Here is a 9771-nt window from a genome sequence, read left to right as displayed (position 1 = left end):
AGTCTCTGGGGGTCACGGGGCTCCATGGGTGTATTCAGAAAGATGAAGCACCCTGTGTGATGCACCTGCACCTAGGCTGATGGGGACACCTGCAAGGACAGACTGGGGCATTAAATAGGTGGAGGGAGCTTTGCTTTAGAAAACACACACTGAGAAAGTGGAATTTGCCATCAGGCAGGCTAAGGGGTGTTCCACTTACTACACTTGGAGTCTTTCGCCCAAGAACTGATGAAACAGTTCAGGAACAAAACCAGCCAGATACGTTAAGAAGAATGATGCTTACCAACATAGTATGGGGTTTGATGTTGACAACGATTCACTGATGTCTTCCCAGATTCCCTAGATGTAGGGGCAGAACTACCAGGGGAGAGACCATGCTTCTTTGGAGAGATTGAATGGTATTCTCTAGGTCTGGAGCAGCACTGTCCAGGGAACGTCACACTGGGAATGTTCTTCCTCTGTGCTGTCCAAGATGGTAGCTGAGCATGCAGTGTGGTTATTGCAACAGAAGAACTGAATGTTGATTTCATTTACTTTTAATTAATTTAAATTTAAATCTGAATGCCCGCGTGTGGCTAGTGGCTACATGGTGGACAGTGCTGTCTAGACCAGTGTGCAGAGGTCATAGTGGGGGAGGAGCATTGGAGGAAAATGGAGAGGTGACCCTGGAGAGGTGGTGGGAACAGATCGAGAGGACCTTGTAAGGTGTGTGAGCAATTCGAGACTTGTCCCTGGGGATGACAGGAAGCCACTGAAAGGTCTAAGCAGATGAATGAGTACTCAGATTGATAGCTTAAAAGACTTGGCTGGGTGCGGTGGCTCATGCCTGTAATCCCAGCACTTTGGGAGGCCGAGGCGTGCAGATGATGAGGTCAGGAGTTTGAGACCAGCCTGGCCAACATGGTGAAACCCCATCTCTGCTAAAAATACAAAAAGTAGCCAGGCATGTTGGTGGGTGCCTGTAGTCCAGCTACTTGGGAGGCTGAGGCAGGAGAATCGCTTGAAACTGGAAGGCTGAGGTTGCAGTGAGCTGAGACTGTACCACTGCACTCCAGCCTGGGCGAAAGAGCAGAACTCCATCTCAAAACAAAAACAAAAACAAAAACAGAAAACAAAACGAAAAAAAAACAAACCTCCCACTCCCCACCCCAAGCTGGAGTCCAGGTAGAGAAAGAGTGGGGGCAGGAGGGCAGCCAGAGAAGGCTGTCGTGCGTGGAAACATCCATCCATCTACATGCACACCTACACACATGTGTATGCCAATTGGTACAGAATTGTGGGGAATGCGTATTGCCAGGAGCCATGCCAAGCACTCTGCGTGCCAGATAATCACACCACCAGCTCCGGGAAAATATTCCGAAGGGAAAGTTGTAGGGGTTTGCGGCCAAGCTATTGATTGGTGAAAGAGGCAGAGAGAGGCACAGAGAGAGACTGAAGATGTCCCTAATGCCTGAAGACGCCTCGAACGCCTGGCTTGCAGGTCTGGGCAGCATCCCTCAGAGGGACGGGGAGGCCATGGAGAGACGCAGGTTGAACTACACTGAGTTTGGGTTTCCCCCCCACCCACCCCTGCCACCTTAAGTAAATCTCAGGAGCCCACCTGCCTTGAGCAGACCCCACCCCCAGGTTCCGTATCTCCACCAAGAGATGGGAGGGCAGGCTTCCCAGAACAGGGGGAGGCTGACCCTGGACAGAGGCCGTAACGGCTGGCAGAGGGGTTTCTTCCTACCCAGAAGGACTGCTCCTCTGCCCCCGGCATTGGAGAGGAGATGCTGTAAGCAAAGCAGAGATGCTGTAAGCAAAGTGGTCGCTCTGCTCAGGGTGATGCTGGGTGGTGGTTCTTGCAGAGGCCACACTGAGAAGCAGAAACAGTGCCAGCCACACTCATGGCCCCTGAGAAAGGTGGTGTTAGCAGCACAGAGGGGAGATCAAGGAGCTCCTGTGGGAGCGTGTTTCAAAAAACAGTGTGGCAAGTTTCTAACTTATGAGGTTGCCATTTTATTTATTCACTTATTTTGTTTTTTCAGACAGGGTCTTGCTCTGTTGCCCAGGCTGGAGTGCAGTGGCATAATCTCAGCTCAATGCAACCTCTGTCTCCCAGGTTCAAGAGATTCTCAGTCTCAGCCTCCCGAGGAGGAAGGATTACAATTGTGCACCAACACGGCTGGCTAATTTTTGTATTTTTAGTAGAGACAAGGTTTTGCCGTGTTGGCCAGCCTGGTCTCGAACTCTTGACCTCAAGCGATCCTCCTGCTATGACCTCCTAAAGTGCTAAGATTATAGGCGTGAACCACCGCTCTCAGCTGCCACTTGTTTTATATATTTATTTTTTAAAAAGCATTTTCCTGCTTAAAAAAAAAATGCATGTCAGTTGAACTAAACCAGTTCTTTCTGAATTTATCCTTCTTTATGAATTTTGAAGAAATAATCATGGGCTGGTAAGGATGTTTCTCATGGCATGACTTATCTCAATACATGGCATTTATTTGGGCAGACACACAGGGCTACAACTCTGCACCCTTTCAATGCCATGGAAAGAAAATATTTAAAAACTTGAAAGTCACTCAGACTATGTTCATAACCAAAAAAAGACATGTAGGGTATAATTGTGTTTTTGTTTTAAAAAACAAAAAAAATATATTATACTCATGGAAAAAAATTAGAATAATATACCAAAAATTGTGGTTATTCTGGGAAGAAGAATTAGAATTATAAATGTCTTAGATTTTTCTTCTTTCTTCATTTTTATGAATTTCCTACCAAAAGTGTGTATTACTATGAAATTAGAAAAAAACAAAGGACAAGCCAGAAGGAGGCTGCGGTGGAGGCGGGGCGGTGGGGAGGGTTCTGTCCTGGAATTTGGCTGCGTCTGGTGAAGCTCATTGTCTTCAAGGTTTTTTTGTTTTTTGTTTTTTTTTTCATGTGAAAACACAGGAAGGCTATTTTCAGCGGATCTTTTGTCCTCAATCCAAAAAGTGTTTTTCTCCTCTAAGAAGGCAAAGTGCAGGTTCTGCCTGGTCCCCAGTGTGGAGCTGGCCCAGCGTGGAGGGCTTAACTGGACCAAGCTGCTGTGAGCAGCCGGCCACACTGCAGCTCCCGCTCACTCAGCCAGGAGAGGCTATGGGGACCCAAGCCTGGCTTGGGGAGAGACTGTCTGAGGTGGCTACACAGAGCCCAGGGCCCTACTGGTGGCAGTGACACGGCTGAAAGGGGATTGCCACTCAATTAGGTCACAGGATTCTGCCCCCAGGGGTCCTGACTCTGTCAGAAGAGTTCACTGGAGTGTGACGAGGGATGCCTGTCATCAGGACCCAGCCTGGGCAGGGCCTTCTGTCAATGCCGCTCATAAAGCAGAGCAAACACTGGGCCACAGAGCTGGGACCTCATGAATGGGACAGGCACGACAGGTAAATGGTTTGTAATTGGATCCTTGCTGTCTTCTGGCACACTCATTTGGCGGTGGGTTGGTTCACAGTTGGAGAAACAGAAGAATTTTTCAGATGTTTGGGTGTTTCTGATAAGCTCTGACTTTCAGGTCAAGGCAGAGAGGTGACTTTGCAAACAGCTAGGCCGGAGCTCCTCGACACCTGTAACCTTTTCCAGAGTCACTTTGGAAGCCTAAGTGACCCCACCAAAGTGGAGCATTGCTCAAACATTCAAACTCACTTTTTGGAACAGCCTTCAAATCTCGATGCTCATTTGTTGACTGTTCTTATAATGGCTGATTTTCTCTTTCTTTGGAAGTAGACAGAAACCATCCGGAGCTGAGAGTGTGACGAAGAATACAAGTGCCGATGGAGGGGCGTGGCCTTTTAGAGCATCCTGGGGGCTGTTCTGAGGGCCAAAAGGTTACTGGGTAGGAGACAGAATCTCCATTTGTAGTGGAGGTGACAGAGGCGTGCAGAAATTCGAGGGCTTGTCACTTGGGCAGAAGATGACAGAGCCACAGTTCAGAGCCACGACTGTGACTCTTAACTGCCCTTCAGTTCTGCTTGGAAGGGGAGGGAAGTCTGACAGATCCCACAGATGGCGCTCTGTTGGGGATGGCGTGCAGTGACTGGGTAGATGGGTTCTAGTCAGTCCCAGGGCGAACGCTGTTCCTGTCCTGTGCCCCAGGCTGATTCTGGGCATGTGGGGGCCTTTCTAAATCAAAGTACTCAGGAATGATCCGAACAGCTGTTTTCAAATGTCTAGATGCATGAAGATAAGTCATATGCGGACTAACTTTTTTGTATCTCATCTGAAAGTCCTGGTATTACTTTCCAGCTATTGTTTTCCATTTTCTGCTGAGATCACATCTTCTTCTGGGTTGGGAGATTTATATTTCCCTTCCCATAAGACAGCCCGCTATTGAAAACCAGGCCTATGTGGATGCAGTGTGAGCGTAATCCATTTAGCACCTCCTTCCCCAGGGCTCTGTCCCCTCCGTGGGGACCAGTGGCTCCTGCATCCACCTAGAAGTTAGGCTGGTGTTTTTCTGCCTTTTATGACGTTCTTAGACTTTATCTTTAATATATATTCAGATGTTGATCTTTTCATGGATTCAAAAAGGGCTTTTACCTTCTGGAGCCCCATCCATAAGGCTGCAGTAAGCTAAATGCATGCTTCATGGCAGCAGAGAGGGTTTTATGTCCTTCATTAAATATTTTAAAATTTTTGCTGTAATAAACAGATGGTTATTGTTACTATTTCTTTCTAGGAATTCTCTATTTCTTCTAGAATTAGAAGCCTTAAGAATTTTGTGTCCAAGTTTTCATAGTATTTCTTTTCTTCCCCTCTTTCTCTCTGTCTCTTGTTAGAAGGGACCAGCAAGAAAGACATAAAAAGGTCAGGATTGGTGCACACTCTTGGAAGGCTGTTAGGAAGAACAGGGCAGCTGTGGCCTGTTCCGAGGGGCAGTAGGGCAGTTTAGGGCCAGCTGTTGGATAAGCATGAGGCTTATCCAAGGCCCCTATATTGCTGTGGGCAAGGAAATAGTGATTCCAGGCATTTCTTTCTGTTTGACAGAAAAATGGAAAGTTAGTATCATATCAGTTGGCCAAATTAGGGTGCAGGGAACACAATCATTACATCTGAGAGTATTCCTTTTGTGTTTAGAACCATTGCATTATCCCCAAACCCCAGACGTATATTTGACTGGGAAGCACCTCTCCTTGAGCTGTAGAAGTCACGAAACATTGACCTGCAGAGTTCCTGGCTGCGCCAGGTTCTGGTCATGGGTGACATTGGATGTGTGCTGAAAATGACTCCCCGTGGCTGGTGCTGTAGCAACAAGTCCACGAGCTTCCTGCTCATCTCTTCTCTGGCAATCCATGGGCTTCCCACCAGGCTCTGCTAACATCCCCTTCTCTTCTGCCTTCCACTTATCCCCCCAACCCCGAGTTGTGCAGAAATCTGTTCTTTCTTGTTTTAATATTTTGAAAAAGAAAGCAGTGGCATTTTCTAAGACAGGGATTGTTGGCTGATTTACTCATGCTAGGAATCAAACCCTTCTTAAAAAGCTGCCTTCTCTGCATGGTGGGTTTTAGATACTTGGACCGACAAAGCTGGCGTTGTTTTGAGAGGGTTAACTAAGATTAATGAGGAAAGAAACGTGAAGCCATAAAGGATCAGCGTTTCCAATCAATGATGGAATAAATTTAATGTGTATTCCATCTGCAGTTTCCTTGGCACAAATGTCCAGATGCCAATTCCAAAAGGTTTTGCCTTTTTATGCTTCTAAGTAACCTACTAAGACAAGAACAGTGCGTACTTCAAGTGTAATAGTGCTTTATTTAAGGTTTATACTGCAGTCGATGTATTGATCAAGAGGAATTTGTAGAATACAGAGGCGTGTTTTAATAAGAGCTGGATAGAGTACTGCAAACCTTGCTATTCCCAGGACTTTAACAATTGTGAATTGCAGCTTCAGCATCTTATTTGGGAGAGGAAGGAAAAGGAAAAAGGTAATTAATTGTGATAGAGTAATGGGGACCACAAAATGGGGGCTCTAATCCCCTCCAAATGCATGGGTAATGAAATCATGAGTTTCTCTGTAGGTGTTCTGAAATAACTCAGAAAGCAGCTCTGTGCATGAGATTTTTAGAGATTGTGTATTTAAGCTGCGTGTAATTCCTTTTTCAGGTGGGGAGTGGTGTGAGGCCTTGGTCCATTTCATTGCTGACATTAGCCCTGCACCAGCGGGAGAGCGTTTCTTCCTTTAATCACCCCAAGATTAGCCTGCAGTTGCCTCTTTCTGTTGGATATTTGAATAACAAGCTTGATGAAGCCACTTAACTCCCTCCAATTACAAGTGCCAAATGGGGGTACAAAAAAGAGAGGCCTTTTACATGTGTGAATGATTTCACAGTCCAGTGTCATAATCAGATTCTAGAAATTGAACTTGCAGAAAGTTTGTGCTAGCCTTGTGGATTTTCATTTCAGATGTTGTCAACTCAAGGGCATTTGGACCAATCAATATCTGTCTGTCTTCTCGCACATAGAAAGTTGGCTATTAGAAAAGAGAGGCTTACAGCAGGGCTCAGCCAATACCATTAGCCCTAGCCTAAGGGCAGTTCTGTCCATGTGCCCGGGTAGGCACCTGCCCCCTCCCCTCCCCCACCATTAGGGAGGCCACTTGGGATGTCATTTGGACAGAGCGGGCAAAGAGCACTTCTTTATTCTCTCTCTTTTTTACACCCAGACTCCCCCAAAATCAATAAATCTGTTCTTTGCTTATTTTCAGAACTTTACTTCAATATAAGCAAGGACTTTCCTTCCAGCAACAAACTCAAGTAACACCATGTCAGGCTTATGTGTGTGTGTGTTTTCTTTCTCTGTTCCAATTTGAAAAATAATTGGAAATAATATCTGATTGATGTTCTCTCTCGCTCTCTCTCTTTTTAGCTAAAGATTTCCTAGATGAAAGACCTTGATCCACTGCCTTTCATGATTCAGCACTGGATTTTCTGTTCCATGCAGCCTTCTATTGGAATAATTTTGTGAAATGAAGGCAACAAAGTATTGTTTTCTTAATCAGAGAGAGCTTCATACAAATTATGCTCATTGACTGCTAATTTGTCCTGCATTGTTACCGATGCTCTTCTTATGGTTTTTGTTTTGTACTAACAGCTCCCTGGCTGAGAGAAAACCCTGAAGCAGTTAAGATACCAGGAAAGGAAGACTTGAAAATTGGTTAGTGAAGATTCTGAGTATTTCCTGGTGCGTCTCGGAATTTTGTTTGGTTTTTTTAAGGTGATATTTCTTTCTCTCTGTATGTCTCTGTCTCTCTGTCTCTATCTGCATCTCTGCCTCTTGTTAGAAGGGACTAGTTAGAATGGCACAAAGAAGTTAGAATTGGAGATCATCGTTGCAAAGGCCCTTAAGAAGAGGGGGGCAGTTGTGGTCTATTCTGAGGGCTACCAAGGTGGTTTCCAGCTTGCTCTTGGCACGAAGAGGAATAACCAGGGCCATTTTAATGCCATGGGCAGGGAAAGCATGATGCAAAGCCTTTGGAGGGGCCACTGGGTAACGACAGGAGAACACCAGAACCCAGGGAGATAGCAGAGGTTGAGGAAGCCTGGCACCCCAGCGACAAAGTAGTGTCCCTGACAAAAGAAAGAAAGACTCAATCTTGGAAACAGAAACATGAAGTGAATTTTTAATACCATCGTCCAGGAAGATGGCATTTTCTGTGACTGGAACAATGCAGAATTAATGTGTATCTGCAAGAAATATCATTAAGATTAAGTATTCTTCAGAGAGATTGGAGAATCGGGGAATTTAAGTGCATTTGTTGGCTTGAGCCAGCCCTCCGCTACCTGACCCATCTGCAGGCAGAAAGGACATCCTCCAAGGTAAAGACATCTGCTGGCAGACAAAAGTAAAGATGTGAATTTTCTTTCAATTTCCTGAGAGAGCACAATACTTTCAGTTCCCTCTTTTAATGCGACTCTGGATTGCTTTTTCCCTGACAGTTGCTGTAGAGATAGCATAGGCTTGCTGCTTGGCACAGAAGTACTCTTTATTTCATTGTAATTAGCAAGGGTAATTTTCTGGCATGGCTCCGGAATGGTCCATGAGGGGTTTTCATGTCTGAAAGCAGAGGAGAGCTCAAGGTCAGATCCTGAGCTTCAGCAGCGAGGACAAGTTGGAATCCAGAGCTGGAATTGTGGTGCTGGAGCACAGGGTGAGGACCAAAGGTTACTCAGTCCTCAGGGCCAAAGTCCTAACTGGGCTCCTGCCGATCGTCTCTCCTGGGGTCCTGTTCGGGATGGACCCACAAGATCACCAGAACAGGGCAGCACTGTCTTGCTATAGAAGCTCTTTAGAGGGCTCCATTGAACAGGTTTTCTGTTTTGAATGAAATCATAGGTCCTTCATTCAGGGGTTTGCCATGATTACCTTGATCTTATGCTCATCAGCCATTATTGCACTGTTTTTTGTGTATATGCCCTTCTCTCTTGCCAGATTATCAGAAATGGTGCGTGTGTGTGTGTGTGTGTATGTGTGTATGTGCGTGCGTGAGATTTATTTCTGCATCTCCAGTACCTTTCAGGGTACTGTGCAGAAGCATCACTCAAAAGCACGAAGCCAAATAGGTCTCTGAACACAGTTTTTGGTTGAACTGACTTTTTTTTTTTTTTTTTGAGAGTGAGACTTCCTCAATAGAGGAGGCAGTGTACTGATTTACATGCTGGTGAAGCTCCTTGTCTTGGCATGGACTCATAACTGACAGAACAGCATGCGGACCTCACTGCTCCTTGGACTTTGAGTGGCACTACTCTAATGCTAAGTCCTAACCTGGATCCCTGTTTGTTTGCCTAGACCTAAGGTGGTGGTACAGACCTTCCCCGACCCCACATACCGTCTCCTTCTGGAATGTGGGTTGGTGGAACTGAGGCTGAGTCAATCACAGTGCCCCATTCTTCTGGTCATCTGACAGGTCTGGACCTGGGGCATGTGGTAAAGTTGAATCTAAGTCACATCAAAGCAGGGAGAGTTAAAGCAAATCTTTTCTCTATTGTTGTGGAGCTGGAATATGAGCCCAGAAGCTTCCAGAAGCCATGGTCCTGCCCTCATAGAGAAGCTCAACTGAGGGAACAAAATCGACCTAGGTAGCAGCGAGCATGGAAGGGGCCTGGCTGCATCCAGTTCTCAGATCCTGTTGTCCCCACGACCCCCTGTAACTTGCCAGTTTTATTTATCAAGCATCCTCTCCTCTCTCCCAGCTTGTTTGAGTTCTGTTTCTGTCATTGTCACCAAGAGAGTTTGGATGAGTAAGAAATCCCAACATTCCATGGGAGTCTTGGTGGTTTAAATTTTTAAGTGAGTCCTCACTTGTTCAAGTCTTATTCCTATCAGAGGGCACTTCCATAGTCCAGAAGGTGGGGAATTCCTATAGGTGACGTATGGTCTCTCTAAGCAATTTGACCAGGACTGTTTCATAAAATATTTAAAAAATGGTTCATTTTAATTACTCATTTTTAAATACGTGTTCTTGGCAAACAAGAGATGATTTGTGTTAATCAGTGATCTTTAAGCAAATTCCTTGCAATACTTTATCTCGATATAAACTTGAAGCTTCTTAAACAAAACAGGAGAATCAGTACTTGTGTATTTCGTATGGCTTCCTCTTTTATAAATAAAATGAATGGACTTGGGAACAAAATAGAATTTTTTTTTTTTTCCAGGAACTGTAGGACTGAAATCTTTTTATCCATGGCAGTTGGATCTCACAGTACATTTTCACTGTAACAGACAATGAGGTTGAGTCTATAAATAAAGAAATAA

The 9771-nt window shown here is 45.3% G+C and overlaps 1 long non-coding RNA gene across 1 annotated transcript in view; it reads left to right on the top strand.

Annotated features, from left to right (window-relative positions):
* The window catches only part of LOC105552443, a 34092-nt gene extending 24657 nt beyond the window's left edge, over positions 1–9435 (top strand). The window contains exons 4-6 of the long non-coding RNA XR_001008008.1: positions 6124–6292; positions 6886–7173; positions 8633–9435. This is a non-coding gene — a long non-coding RNA (uncharacterized LOC105552443). The remainder of the gene's footprint in view (positions 1–6123; positions 6293–6885; positions 7174–8632) is intronic.
* Positions 9436–9771: the final 336 nt, after the last annotated feature.

Source organism: Mandrillus leucophaeus, unplaced genomic scaffold (assembly GCF_000951045.1).
Source record: "Mandrillus leucophaeus isolate KB7577 unplaced genomic scaffold, Mleu.le_1.0 Scaffold557, whole genome shotgun sequence".
Classification (NCBI taxonomy): Eukaryota; Metazoa; Chordata; class Mammalia; order Primates; family Cercopithecidae; genus Mandrillus; species Mandrillus leucophaeus.
Note: the sequence above shows the minus strand (reverse complement) of the source record. Positions and strands in the feature narration are given on the sequence as shown.